The following is a 14,399-nucleotide window of genomic DNA, read 5'->3' on the forward strand; positions in this document are numbered from 1 at the left end:
TGTAGCTCTGAGCCAAGCCGGGTAGATCTGAAGGGAATGAGCACTATTTCTGTGAGAAGTCATCAAAGTTTGTGTTCTGCTTCTGCCTCTTTAGCATGGACCTTGCCCATTCCCTGAGAAACTGTGTCCCACTTCTCTGAGTCCAGACAAGAATCGGGGGATACACAAGGTTCTCTCTCTCTCCCTCTCTCTCTCTTCCCCTCCCTTCCCTTCTCCTTCCTTCCTTCCTTTCTTCCATCCTTCCCTCCTTCCTTTTTTCTCCATTCAAATTTATGTTTGTTTTGAGTACCCATAAAAATTTTTTCTGAGCTGGACCTGATCTGAGGCCTAAAATATGGGAAACTCTGATCCAAGTAAATAAGAAAATCTTCTAGAAATCAAAATACACAAAGCAGTATCTAGTCTTTATAAAATAATTAAAATATATTCTACTTTTGACAATAAACTAAGTCTTGTTAGGTTAGAATTTTGAAGTAGGTATTCAACAGCCTTCTCAGTTAAATAAGGCACTTCTTCTTTGCAATATGTAACTTGTTGCTGTAAGAACTTTGGTCAAAAATAGAGTCAGCAAGGTCTTAGGATAGAAGGATAAATAATGTTAGTTATGTCATAAACGCAGCAGTGATAGAGGATACATTTTCAAGCATAGATCCATATGGCTGGATTTGAAAGAATGTGTGTATATGATCTGTTTAAACTGATCTCTCCTTTTGTTCTCTGAAATTTCACCATTAGAGATTCAGTCCTTTGCTATAAATATTGCCCAGTCCCTGCACTTAACATGTAGCTATTTCTGAAGGAATTAACATATTAAGTGTCTAAGAAAGCATGAGTATACTAAAAGTGAAATAGGAACAGGAGGCGAAATGCAACAAAGACTCATTCCCAAGGGTTTACCCTAGGGTGTTTTTAATTAGGTTTCATTTTTTTGCAAATGAAAAGTAATTAAAATAGAAATCTAGTAAAGGCTTCCATCAAATATTTTAAAAATGAAAAAAATGAGCATTCACGATGATATTTCATTAGCATTTTCATTACCAATTTTCCTTTATCCTTGTCTACAAATGTCAGCATATAGACTGGGCTTCTTTGGTTTTGCTTTCTTTCATAGCTTCATGTTTTAAGCCCAGAAAATCTGGCCATTAGAAATTTATTTTTAAATGGATTAAGTGCTCTCCCAGGAGCGATCTTTAAACTTTTCCATCTATATTTTGATAAAACTCCACATGAAGTCAATAACAAATTAGAACATAAATATTTAAGCAGCTCAAAGATAAAATGAGAGCTTCCTTCTTTCTCTCTTTTTTATGTTGCTGGTAATATGCCAAACAGAGAGGGGAATTAAGGGTCTTGGGGAATATGTCAAAAGCCTCTGCTTGTGCAAACAAGAAAAACCTAGCAAAAGGTCACTAATCCAAGAGAGGCTGGTGTCACCTTGGAGTTGATCTCATTCACTTCAGGAATTCCTAATACTCTCTCCATCTTCTTCCTAGAAGTTTTTAATGCAGGAGGAAAGGCACTAATGATTTTTCTCGTGGGGCTTTTGCCCTTAATGAAGGCTTGCTATTAGAACTCTGCTATTTTTATTTTTTTTAATGTACAGGAAATTCTATTTATTTTCAAAGGACACCTAAAGAAGAAAAGGGTTCTTCATTTCAAAAGCAAATCAGATGAAATAAGGAGCAGACAGAGTATCCCCATTGAAAGAAACAAAGAATCAGTGAAATGAATATATGCTAATATATGCAAAGACGATTTCAGAAAGTGATGAACTTAAACAGATAAAACCCTGAATAAGCCACCCATTTGCTAAAAATCACTCCGAAAAGACTGTTTACTGGGATCACCTAGGCATGGAGATTGTCTATCAAGGAATGAACCTTATCTGTTCTGTGTGCCGAGATAAGATCTCCTGCCAGGGAGGATTTTTCTCAGGCTTTCATGATAATTGTAGATATTTGATTGCAAATCAGAATGTTTGTTCTACCTAATGAACAAAAGCACTGGATTAGTCAGAGCTGGTATTAAAAGTTGTTTTTGTTTACAGCATGATTTAGACTCTAATGTTCTTGGAGTACTCAAAGAACATTCTCAAATGTCATGTTTGTAGCACACACTAGTTCCCACTTTGTGCAAGCTGGAAACTGACAAATAAGTCTCCGCTTGCCCTTGACTAACAGAAGCATCTCCAGGCTGTGCTCTGACTAATAGGCAAGTGTGGGGAACAGTCCGGAGGACAGTGGTTTGTTCTGATTCACTTCCATTTCATTAAGGATAGGAGAAGGCATTCAGTGTCATGTCATGTCATGTTCTGTCATGTCCTGTCATGTCATTAAAGGTGTACTTTCAGAGTAACTTCATGATGTTTTCATCTAGCCGAAGGATAATAACACAAGGGATACTGAGAGGGGATGCCCAGCCAATCTCTCTAATCCATCTCCATGGGAAGGTAGAATGACTAGAATGCATGCATTCGTTCATCCAGCAAATATTGATTAAGCAAGTTCCAGGTACTGAGCCTGATGTTGCAGATATGACAATCAGCAAGAGAAACACTTTCCCTTACCACCTTTCCAGACACACACAACTGAGCTTACATTGTCCAGCTGTATGAAATTTGAGCAAAAATGAACATAAAGTCAACAGTATTTGTATTCAACTGTCAATTATTAGCAAGGAAGGGAGTCGATGTCTGCCTTATAGAAACCAGAATGTTAGCACCGAGAGAAAAAATGCGGACCATCTCTTTGTTAGGAGAGGTGATGAAATGGGATCAGAAAGCTTAAAGGTTTCACATGGGTATTTGAGTGGTAAAGTCAAAACTTGAACTCAGACTCTACTCTTCATCTGCAGCTTCTGCACCACCCCACAAGGCCTCCTTCTCCCACACCCCCACCATCCATGTTTGCTTCAGAGAAAGACAAAGTCTAATTTCTGAATGATGGCTACATAGATTACATCACGATGTAGTTAATGACAAAAGCAAGACTTCAATACAGGCATACTTTAAATAACACATTAGGCTTATCACTGCTGATATCTTTAATTTTGCCAAGGCAAAACTGGAGACAATCTAATGGGAAATACAGATTACTTGTTAAAATTATTAACAGAGTTAATGTGCTTACATTTGTTTACGTGTACTGGAATCAGCTCAGATATTTGACTGCAATGACAATATGTGTAAAGATCAATTAAAAGTCATAGAGCTGAGATATTGGATTTCCAGACCCTAATAGGATTTCATCTGCACTTGCTATATTATGTTATACAATTATAATTGAGCTTCCATCAAACCACAGAATCTGTCACCTCACCAATTTATTTTCCAAGCACTAATGCAACTTATTTCTTGCTGAGAATGCTTTTAAAAGCATAACCCTGAGGAAGAGAGGTGACACAAGAGATGACAGGCTTCTATTTACTTAGCAAACCTAGGTAAAAACGTGGACATAGGTAAAGTGAATTTGACAGTTTTAGGAGGGTCCTCAGCAGGCATTTGTTCATATTATGAAGAGCACCGAAGTGCTTTCAAAAAGAACTGTAAACAACACATACAACTCATGCTCACTTTAAGCCCTAATATCAGATTGATTCTCCGCCTCTTTATTGTAAGGTAGTCAAGCTAAAGGCAGAATTGATACAATATTTTCCTCTGGATCTTTCTTAATTATTTTTCCCAAATTGATATCATGCATTGAATTATAAAACAGACGTCTCTGTAAAAGAACTTAGTGAGGCTACTTTCACTTGATAAAATGAAAATTCTCTTTCCAATTTTGTTCAGAGAAGGGAAGACAATATCTAGAGACCATAGTGTAATACAGCTGTAAGATGACAAACATCTGGAATGACAGAACAGTGATACTCTTTGGAGAGACTCAAAGCTCCTATAATAATAATCTTGTGCTCCTCAAACTGACCTGTGATTGTACAGTGACGAGTGAGATGGACAGCTACCCCTGGCTGGCAGGGAGTGTAATTCCTTAGAATCATTTATTTACAGACAGTCATTAAGGGACACTAGAGATCATGTGATGTGGACCTCAACAGGAAAACCCCTGCCTGACAGATGTATGGCCAGATCCACCTGACATATCCAGGAATGAGGCATTCACCTCACTGAAACAATTGCCAGACAATTGTCAGAAAGTTCTTCCTCGTGCCTTGCTGCTATCTTCCCCTTTGTAACTTTAAGCCTACCCTCTGAAGCCCCACAGTGCAGTTCAGGTCAAGAAGTGCTTACTCTGTACCCACGTATTCCCAACAGACAGAGCAGATCGCAGGAGCTCTGCTGCCCTTTTCTTCAGCAGTCCTAACTCCTCTTCCTCACCCGTGGGTTTGTGATGGAGAATACTTGGACTGGGACACACTCCCCAATTCTACGATGCAATGCATGAGCTCAGAGCACACCTACACTCATTTTCTTTGGACATATAATATTTTAATAGATGCACTCTTGACTGGTCATTTGGAGACAATAAATTTAATCAAAACATTTTGTAAGCAATGCTATACTAAATATTTGAAAATCTCTCTCATGTATCCTCTTCACTCTACCTCTCCTGACTAATGCTCAATTCTCTTAATGAATTTATTCTCTGTCCTCTAAGAGAGAGTTTTCCTGAGGGTATCCAGGTCACCCCTCACACCCAATCAGTCACCAAGTCCTGCTAATAGTACCTCTTTTAAAGCTCTTCATCCCAAACTCCCACCCTGCTGCAGGCCACTGCCATCCCTCAGCAGGTGACTGCAGCAGCTTCCCATGCATCTCTGTGCCTCCATCCTTGCTCCCTTCCAATTACTGCTTTAGATCATCATCAGTGATCTTTCCAAAATATTAATCTCACCATGCCACACCCCTGCTGAAAACCCTCAGTAGCTCCCAATTGCTCTGAAGTCCAAACCCTTTATCTTCTCTAACATAAACTCTTTATAATCTGATCTCTTCTTAATTTCTCTTAAGTCTTATCTCTCTCCAGTCTCCCCCTTGGAAATCTTAGCCCCAGGCAAAGAAAACTCCTTTCAGTTTCAAGAACATGCTACATGGCCTTTGCCCATGTTGTTTCCTGTACATGAAACATTCTCTCCTAAATCTTCACCAACAACCCCTTCTCCCAGCTAATGCAGGCTTCCAGTCTTACATTGCCCTTCCTCAAGGACATCTTCTCGGACACTTAGGACACCAGCCATGCGTTCCCACGGAACCTTTCAATTCCCCGGGCCTCATGCTCATCACACGTTTGTTCATTACTTATTCTATTGCCTCTCTTCCTCTCTAAAACATCAGCTCTCTGACGGCAAAGCCCATGCCGTCTTGTTTACCATTGCACAGTGCCTGGTACACAGCACATGGCTATACACGTTTTTGAAGGAAGAGGAAGAAAGGAGGGACAGGGGACAAGGGCAGCTCTGAAGACACTCTGCCTTCCTCACCATTTTGCCCAAGTCTGACTCTGGCGACTTCCTATACCTTTATTGAACTACCATTCTTTAAAATCGGATTGTCAGCAAGAATTCAAGTGTTATCTATTGAATTGCAGCAGAGCTCAATTCCCCAGATGTGCACTGTTTAGGTTTGGTTTATCCTTCTCTCTCTTTTAACCTGTTATCCAAAGCATCAACAGAAAAGGTGATGCTGATAAGTGATGGTTCTATTTGCCTTAAAACTTTCCCTTCAAGGCATGGATGTAGGTATGCTTTCAGAGGCTGCTGAAAATATCATACTTCATGGAGGGAGGGGGAACATACTGGTTTTACCATATTTTTATGGTGAACTTAAAATGCTGAAGTGGTGTGGGATACATTGTCCTGGAAATTGCTCTCAGGCCTCCAATGACTTGGATGGATTCAGGATGAGGACTGTGAGATTTATGGTTATGACTGCAGTTTAAACCCATAAACCACAAATGCATATCTGACTGGAAATAAAAAGGAACTGAGTGTTACATCCTCCTAAGCAGATTCTTCCATAGAGTAATGTTGGAGAGGAATCTAGCCCCGAGTGCTTAACTTTGCAATTCAGAAGAGTTGTGACTTAGCTACCCTTATATAACATGGGCAGCTTTTCATTATGTTTATTTGATGCAGTGTTATTGAGGCAATATTTCATATGAATAATTCATTTCTACTCCAACTTTATCTAGCAAAGTCAAAAGCAGAATCCTAAATTTCAAAACAGATCAAAGAGTTCCTTAAATAAATTGGAAATGCCTTGAGTTGCCTGCTTTCTAAATCTCCCTGTCTTGTCTATGCATTAAGCAAGCACTTACTATGGGTGGTTAGATACCAAAATTATTAAATGTTCACAGCTCTCCCTGCATTTTCTTCGGCAAAGATGAATTTTAGTGCTCCAGTTTTGCACTGTTTCTTCTTGTTCTTATCCAGAAATTGAGTTCTATGAGAGCAGATCACATCCAAGTAATTTTTTTTTACATATTTTTAACTTCGGTTGTACATGCCTGACTTTCTGAGGCCATCTCAGCCCTGATTCCCTTCTGTTCACTGGCCAGCCTGATGAACACAGCGGGCAGGCTGGGGTGAATAAAACAGAGCAATTACATTTGGATGCTCAAGACTGCCAGCTGCCTGGGGACGCCTCACCACAGCCTCCCCATCGTGGCTATCCTCCTTTCAGATCTTACCAAGTCATGCAAGAAAGTCGCCCTTCAAAATGATTGACATCCAAAGACTTGCCCAGGCTTTATCCAGCCACGAGAGTTGCAAACAAGAATGGAGCAATCAGAGAGAAAAATTTAAAACGGAGGGAAAAAAAGTACTCAGAATCACTGAATCATACCTAAGTGTACTTTTTTTTTTTTTAATGCCTTCAGGTCAATAGGAAAAAAATTAAAATAACTAAAAGATCTCTTCAAACCATCAAAGAATGCTCACTTCGTAGATGACTGTGTTAGAAAGGGCCTCAGAGGCAGTCATCTGGCCATCTTGTTGTGTCCCAGAGGAAGACCATGTTTCCGGGCTGGGGCAGGTAAGCATTTGGGGAAGAGTGTGATGGAGACAAAGAAGTACAACAAACACAGGCATCAGAAAACTCTAACTTCCAATTGTAACTCAGCCACTTACCAGCTAGGGGGCCTTAGGCAACGTGACATACATTTCTAGATCTGTGTAATAGAGGAATAATACTACCTACTTTATGAGATGTTACTGGAAAACATAAATAAGTTGATATTTGTAGAGTGTCTAGTACATAGTAGGAAATGGCAACTCTTATTCAGTAATCTGGATTAAGTGTCTACTCTTCGGATTTATGTAGATATTCTGGAGGTGTTTACTGTTGCCTGTAGCACCGTGTGTTGAAGCTGAGTAAAAATATCTGCTACAAACATATTCCCTTAGTCACTTATCTCTGGAGTAGATATGTTTAGTTGCTTACCCAATAGCCAGATCTACCCGCTGCTTCCTCTGGGTGGAGCCTGTTTCCATCATGGAGGCTCAAAATGCCACATACTCATTTCCCATCATGCCTGTGGCTACGCATAAATAAGAGTTGCTGGGAACTTCTGGGAAGGAGTGTCTTCCCTGATAAAAGAAAGAAGAATGTGAGGAGAAAACCCTTTCCCACTCTCCAATCTTTCTGTCACATAAGGATATCCTTCAAGCTGCTGCAGCCACCTTAAATCTTGAGGAAACAGCCGAAACAGACTCTGACCTTACTCATTAATACCAGACAGCCATTGAACTAACCCACAAATGACCTAGCACCACACTCCTTGTCATGTGAGATAATGAAGTACTTTCCTCATTTAAAATATAGCCCCTCTCATTATTTATAACTGAACAATACAGCCCTTATTTCCTTTTCTTCCTCCAGGGCATCAAGAGACTCTTTCCATTTTATGTTTGAGCATTTGAGCAGGAGTATGCAGAAGTTATTAAACAGGAGTTTATCTTTATGAATAATGCTAATGAATTTTCCAGAGAGGTTGGGTAACTCATCCAATGTCACACAGCCAACAGCAGAGAAGAATTGGAACTCAAGTCTATCTGACTCAAAGGCCAGTCTTTTCAGAACACTGCTACTACATACATGTAGCTGTTAGCCAGTCCAAGAAGAAATATTTTAAGTAGGTATATTTCCCTTTTCTTTTCTACCTCTGCTTTCAGTTTCTATTCTGCATAATTCTAAATCTCCCAAAGTTTCACCTCCTTAAGCAAACTGACGTTGTGAAATTTCCCCTTCTTTGTCCTCCTTCTTATCAAAATGTTCCTGTTCTGGGTTCCATTTCCTCAGGAAGCCAATATGTCTAAAAAGTTAAAGCTAGATAATAAGTAAATTTCTTTAATGGGATCCTAGTTTGGAGAGTGCCTTCAATGGAAGTTTTCAATGCCCTAGTGGACACAAAGGGCTGGTTCAGCCAATAGGAGTTAACTGAGGGGTATGGAGCATGATTAGAATCCGTTCATTCCTTAAGCAGGTACTTATTAAGCACCTCACTTACTATGCCAACAGTATTCTAGACGCTAGGAATATAGCACTAAACCAAATAAATTCTCTCCCTTCATAAAATTTAAACTCCAGCTGAGGAGAGATAATTTAAAAATAAATATGTAATATTTCAAATGGTGAAAACTGCTCTAAAGAAAAATAAAGCAGGCTAACAAGAAGAGATTGGTGGGGGTAGACTGCCTCATTAAGAGTGAGCAGGACACACCATGCAAAGAAAAGGACGTAAATGTTAACAATATGACAATATAAAATTCATGGAAAAGTACAACGGGAGAGGAAAGTGAAGAAAACTGCAAGAAAGCTATTACCCTCTTCTTATAAAGTAGGACATCAAGAAATACTGCTAAACTGGATTGAACAAAAAAGAGAAAATTAACCATATTACTTAAAGTTACAAAGATGATCAGTAGAAAAACTAAAAAATCCTAGAGAAGAAAGGATAGGAGAAGGGATATTTTAAGAGAGCTAAATCCTCATTTTTCATTTCTAGAAGTCAATAGAAACTGCTTAATTGAGAAAATAGGTGTTATCTCACTTGCTAACTTTCACTGATCAGTGGTGGCTGCCTGGGGGTCTCCTGAGTAGAACTCCATACACAAGACCAGCTCTTTAAGAAAGTGGACTGTAATCAATTAATTAGTGCCGTCTGTCATGGAGGCAGAAAGTATCGATGATAGCCCATAGTCCAAGAACTGTCATCTCCATTTGGAGCAACGCCGAGTCATTTGGATATGGGATGGCCCAGGGCAAGGCGAGAGCAATAGCAGCAGTAAGAATAGGTTACACCAGATTAGAGAAAGAGAAATAGGATGATAAGGGGATTCCTGATACGATGGATTCTTATGTCATACTTTTCATTTTGATTGACAACATTCTGAAATGTACAAGGGAGATAAACTATAGAGAAGACTGACAGAAAAGAGTTAGCTTTACATCACTAATATAAGAATTAGGGGGCTTCCCTGGTGGCGCAGTGGTTGAGAGTCCGCCTGCCGATGCAGGGGACACGGGTTTGTGACCCGGTCCGGGAAGATCCCACATGCCGCGGAGCGGCTGGGCCCGTGAGCCATGGCCGCTGAGCCTGTGCGTCCGGAGCCTGTGCTCCGCAACGGGAGAGGCCACAGCAGTGAGAGGCCCGCGTACCACAAAAAAAAAAAAAAAAAAAAAAAAAGAATTAGGTGTGTTGGGCTTCAAACCCTGCCTTTCTGAAGTCTCAGAGAAGAATTTAAGCAACAGAGTTTCTAAGACGTGTGCCTTCCTTGGCTGGATTGTATCCAGTGACTCATTTAAAGTCAGTGAAATGTACTTTGGGTATTGTAAACCTTCAGTGGAGAAAACTTACTGTTGGTCCAATGAAGCCCTCCCTGCCGTACCAATTACCTAAACAGAGGATGCCAAAATACCAGGGTCCCAGCTGTACCATCATGCCAAATCCTGGGAACACAAACAAAGCTTGAAATCTTGTCTCTAATTAAATCATGTGGTGCCTGGTGACTCTGCTGGCCACCTACTCAGCAGAAAATCATGTGAAACTCTGAGCCGGCTCCCTTGGTGGCTAATGTCTCTAATAAAGACACAACCCCCAGCCTGTCTGTGCTCCCCAGGACTGGCACCAAATGAAGAGGACAGCAACACTTGTGGTTATCAAAAGGGCACGGTTAGAAAGCTGCCTACTCACTAAACAAAGCAACAGTGAAGCTTCATTAACACTTCAGTACTCTAAGTCCGTCTCCACCTCGGTGACAAGCACCCAGAGAGGTGACTATTGCAAAGAGCCCTACACTAGAGGTCTCATTCACACCCCAGCTCTGATACGTTTACTAACTTGTTCAACCTATATTCTGCCCAATCCTATGCTAAGTGATAGACGACCCAGGGTCTCCCACTCCAGTACCCCAGGCTCCATCAGTATCTGGGGCACCTCACTTTACAGTGTTAATTCCTAGGCATAAATTGTTTCCAGTGTGGACAGACAGGCTGCCTCTGTGCTGAGCATCCCATTGTCCATGAGGAATGATTAGTGGAGCCCTGCCTCCAAACACCTCTCCCACTTGGTCCAGGAACCTAAAGTTAGACACTTATCCCTTTAGATTCCTTATTAAATGCCCCTATAGAAATGGTTCTGCACAGTTATCAGCCATTAACACCTTAGTATGATATGTTCCCAGAGGAGAGCCTACTGTGTGCCTTAAATAGACTCTATAATCCTCAAAGTACTCCAGCAGGACCTAACCATTCTAACCATTCAACACACACACACACACACAATTTTTTGAGGACCTACTATGTGCAGGGCATTTGTGCTCAGGTGGAAGATGGTTTGGCATGTCATAACTAAAGGTAAATCACGTATGGCCCTGAGCACCGTCTAGTAGGAGTGATAAGACACATACATAAATAAATATTATACAGTGAATTTATTGCCATGACAAAGGTACACAGTATTATGTTTGGGATGTAGTTGCGCTAGAGACCAAGCTAGGACCTAGACATTCATTCAACACCTATTTATAGAGCACAAATGGACTCACTCATATGAGAGACTTGCAGGACCAAAGACTTTAATGTCAGAAAAAAACCAGGGTATCTGTGGGGTGCATATACAAGTGAGGGGTAAAGAAGGAAAAATGGAGAGACTCATAAGACTATCAGTTTGGGGTAGGATGATGGGAAAGGGGGGAAATGGGATATAAAATTAGAAAAATCAAGAGGTGACAGATCATGGAAGATTTTGCATGTCACACTAGAGAGTTCTAACCTTATTCTATGGTCAATAGAAATTGGGGGGCTATAGAAATTTTAGGGCTGTAAATTGACATAATCAAGACACTGCTTTCTACAAATTAACCTGGCAACAACATATGGAAGCAATTAAACTAAAGATAAATAAGGTAGGAGACCAGTGAGGAAATTACTGAGTGCTCAAAGAAAGAGGGAATAAGGGCATGAGCTGAACATTTGACAGTGGAAACAGAGAGGAGGATAAATGCTGGCATTACTGGGTTCTGAAATAGCCATCATCAGCTCCTTAAGCCCAAGTCTTGGGTCATATTTTCTACCGAGCACACCACATGGTGCCTGGCACAGAGTAGGCACGGGATAAATGTCAGAGGTAGGTAAATGGATGGATGAGGGAGAGGGAGGAATTAAAGATGGCGATGCTTGGGGCTAGATGTCTGGCACCACCTTTGGAATAGGTTTGGGAAAATGAACCATGATGGATCCATGTTGTTGACTGAGGGAAATAAGAGATCAGAAAATACCTGGATCATGGGGTTTGGAGACAGCACAAGGGACCTGGGATTTTGACAGGAGAAAGACAGAAAGCAGGAAAGAACAGCAAGGGGCTGATTCTAGGCTGCCTCTCAGAACAGGGGGTTCAGACTTGATACCCCATGGGTTCAGGGGGTGGCTGACCCCTCCGAGGACTGTCAGGCAAAAAGGAGGTTGATAAGCATTGCAGCAGGACAAGTGCTGGCATGAGGCACTGGTTACAAATACAGGATTTGCACTCAGAATTCTGACAGGCCTGTGCAGGAATCCTGATTATACCACTTACTTAACCAGGTCATGTTATTAGAAATATCCAGGTCTTGATTTGCTCCTTGATAGAGATAATCATACCAAATAGGGTTATTCAGGAGATGGAAGAGATAGCAGCTGTCCACCAAAAATGCTCACTCTCTGAAACTTGCACAGTCTGAGTCACTGCTAGGAGGAAACCACCCAGCCAGACAGCTGCATAACCCAGTCCCCCTTGTGGCCAAGTACTCCATGTGTTAGACAAAAGAATGTGAGCAGAAAAGACACATGCCTCTTCTGGCCAGTACTTTTTAAGGAGCAGGTAAACCTTTTCTACTCACTTTTCCCCAGCTAAGTGCTAGAGGCAGAGGATCCCAGGTCCTGGAGGATGTGCAGCAGCCCCATGGACAAGGCCTTCATAGCAAACCATCGTGTGGAGGAAAGCTGCCCTGGGACCACAGCTCCAGCAACAGAGGGCCCTGTGGACAAGAAATAGCCTCTTTGGTGTCAAAACACTGCAATTCTGTGGTTTATCTGTGATGGCAGGACACCTCATGCTAACAGATGCAGCAAGGATTACCGGATAAATAAGAGATAAAGCATGTAGGACTCTATCTACTCATGGTAAGTACTCAATAAACGGTAGCCAGAAAAAAAAAGTTAGAAGAAGAAGAAAAAAGAAAAATAGAACTTGCGACAATGAGCAAAGAGGATGGTTCTAGGGAGCTCTGAGATCTGTGGGGTCTGGCAGCTCTTTCTTTTGTTTAGGGCCTGAAGCAAGGTCTTAACCTAGTAGAAGTGAAGGTACTTTTGAGAATCTAAAGAGAGGGACACTTTCACAGGAATGAATGAATTAATGATAGTTCATGGGCCTCCTGAACCCTATCTTTGTACAAAACACACACACACACACACACACACACACTTCCCGCCAGCCCCAACTGATGCGCACACATGCTTATCCATCTCCCCACCCCCAAGCCAGGTTAAATTCTTTGGCTTGGAATTTGGAGCTGCTGACAACCTCCTACCTCCTCACCCTAGAGCCCATCTGCCAGGCCTGTGACAGACAGAATAATGACCCCTTGAAAGATGTCCATATCCCAGTTGCCAGAACCTGTGAATGTGTCACCTCACCTGGCAAAAGGGATCTTGCGGATTGATTAAGCTAAGGATCTTGAAATGAGATTATCCTGGATTATCCAGGTGGGCCCAATGTCATCACAAAGGTCCTTATAAGTGAAAGAGAAGGTCAGAGTGAGAGAGAAAATGTGACAAGGGTAACAAGGTCAGAGAATCAGAGATTTGAAGACACTATGCTGCAGGCTTTGAAGAGGCAGGAAGGAGCCACCAGCCAAGGAATACAGGTGGCTTCCTGAAGCTGGAAAAGGTGAGGAAACAAATTCTCCTCTGGAGCCTCCAGAAGGAACCAGTCTACCAACAAACAGCCTGACTTTAGCCCTGTGAAATGGAGTTGGGATTTCTGACTTCCAGAAATGGAAGATAAGAAATATGTGGAGATTTGTTACAGCAGCAGAAGGGAACTAATACACCTCCCCAGAACCAGTCCCCATGGCCCTGCTGCTGGGCTCCTCCCTGCCTTGGCTTGCGACACTCTCCGCACAGAGATAAGAGGCCACTGGGTTCTCAAAGCTTAGTCCCTAGAGCAGAGAAGCAAGGCCCTATGCCGATGGGCAGAGCCTCTTCACAGCACAGCTGTCCAACTATGTAATCCAGCCATTATCCATCACGAGCCAAACCAACCATGATGGCACACTAGATAACCACCAGCTCTATTAACTGGGAAGTGACTTCTCGGCAACCTAAAGGATTTCACAGTCAGCAGATTACTAATCCATTACTGGGAAGGCTTTACACTTTTTCTCAAGTTCTTCACAAGGTAGTCAATTAGTCAGCGGGTGTCATAAGATAATATTTTTATTGAAACTTCTACATCCGCTAGATTTGTTTTGTGTGTTAAACAATATAATGGGTGAGTTTCCAAATTCACTTCATATTTTAAAAGATGATAATGAGCACATAATGGCACCTAGACCCACATAAAACCTCCTCAGGTGGAATCAGGCCCTCTCTATCCCCCTACCATGGCTAAAATAGGGTTGGCAAGGTAGGAGAGGGTTACAGGCTGAATTTTATGCCCTGAAATTCCTATGTTGAAGTCCTAACCTCAGTACCTCAGAATGTGACTGTATTTGGAGATAGGGTCTTCAAAGAGATAATTAAGTTAAAATGAGGTCATTAGGGTGGGCTTTAATCCAATATGACTGGTATCCTTAAAATAAGAGGAAATTAGGACACAGACCCGCCCAGAAGGAAAACCATGTGAAGACACAGGCAGAAGATAGTCACCTACAAGCCAAGGAGAGAGGCCTTAGAAGAAACCAAA

General features: G+C 41.6%; 1 long non-coding RNA gene across 3 annotated transcripts in view; it reads right to left on the reverse strand.

Annotated features, from left to right (window-relative positions):
• LOC137202994 (uncharacterized) overlaps positions 1-14,399 on the reverse strand; it is a 615,935-nt gene that overhangs the window by 209,023 nt on the left and 392,513 nt on the right. For 2 of the 3 annotated variants that reach the window (XR_010932836.1, XR_010932834.1), the window contains exon 5: positions 7,397-7,542. The exons of the other annotated variant lie outside the window; for it this stretch is intronic. This is a non-coding gene — a long non-coding RNA (uncharacterized lncRNA). The remainder of the gene's footprint in view (positions 1-7,396; positions 7,543-14,399) is intronic. 3 annotated transcript variants of the gene reach the window in all.

Source organism: Pseudorca crassidens, chromosome 11 (genome assembly GCF_039906515.1).
Source record: "Pseudorca crassidens isolate mPseCra1 chromosome 11, mPseCra1.hap1, whole genome shotgun sequence".
Lineage (NCBI taxonomy): Eukaryota > Metazoa > Chordata > Mammalia > Artiodactyla > Delphinidae > Pseudorca > Pseudorca crassidens.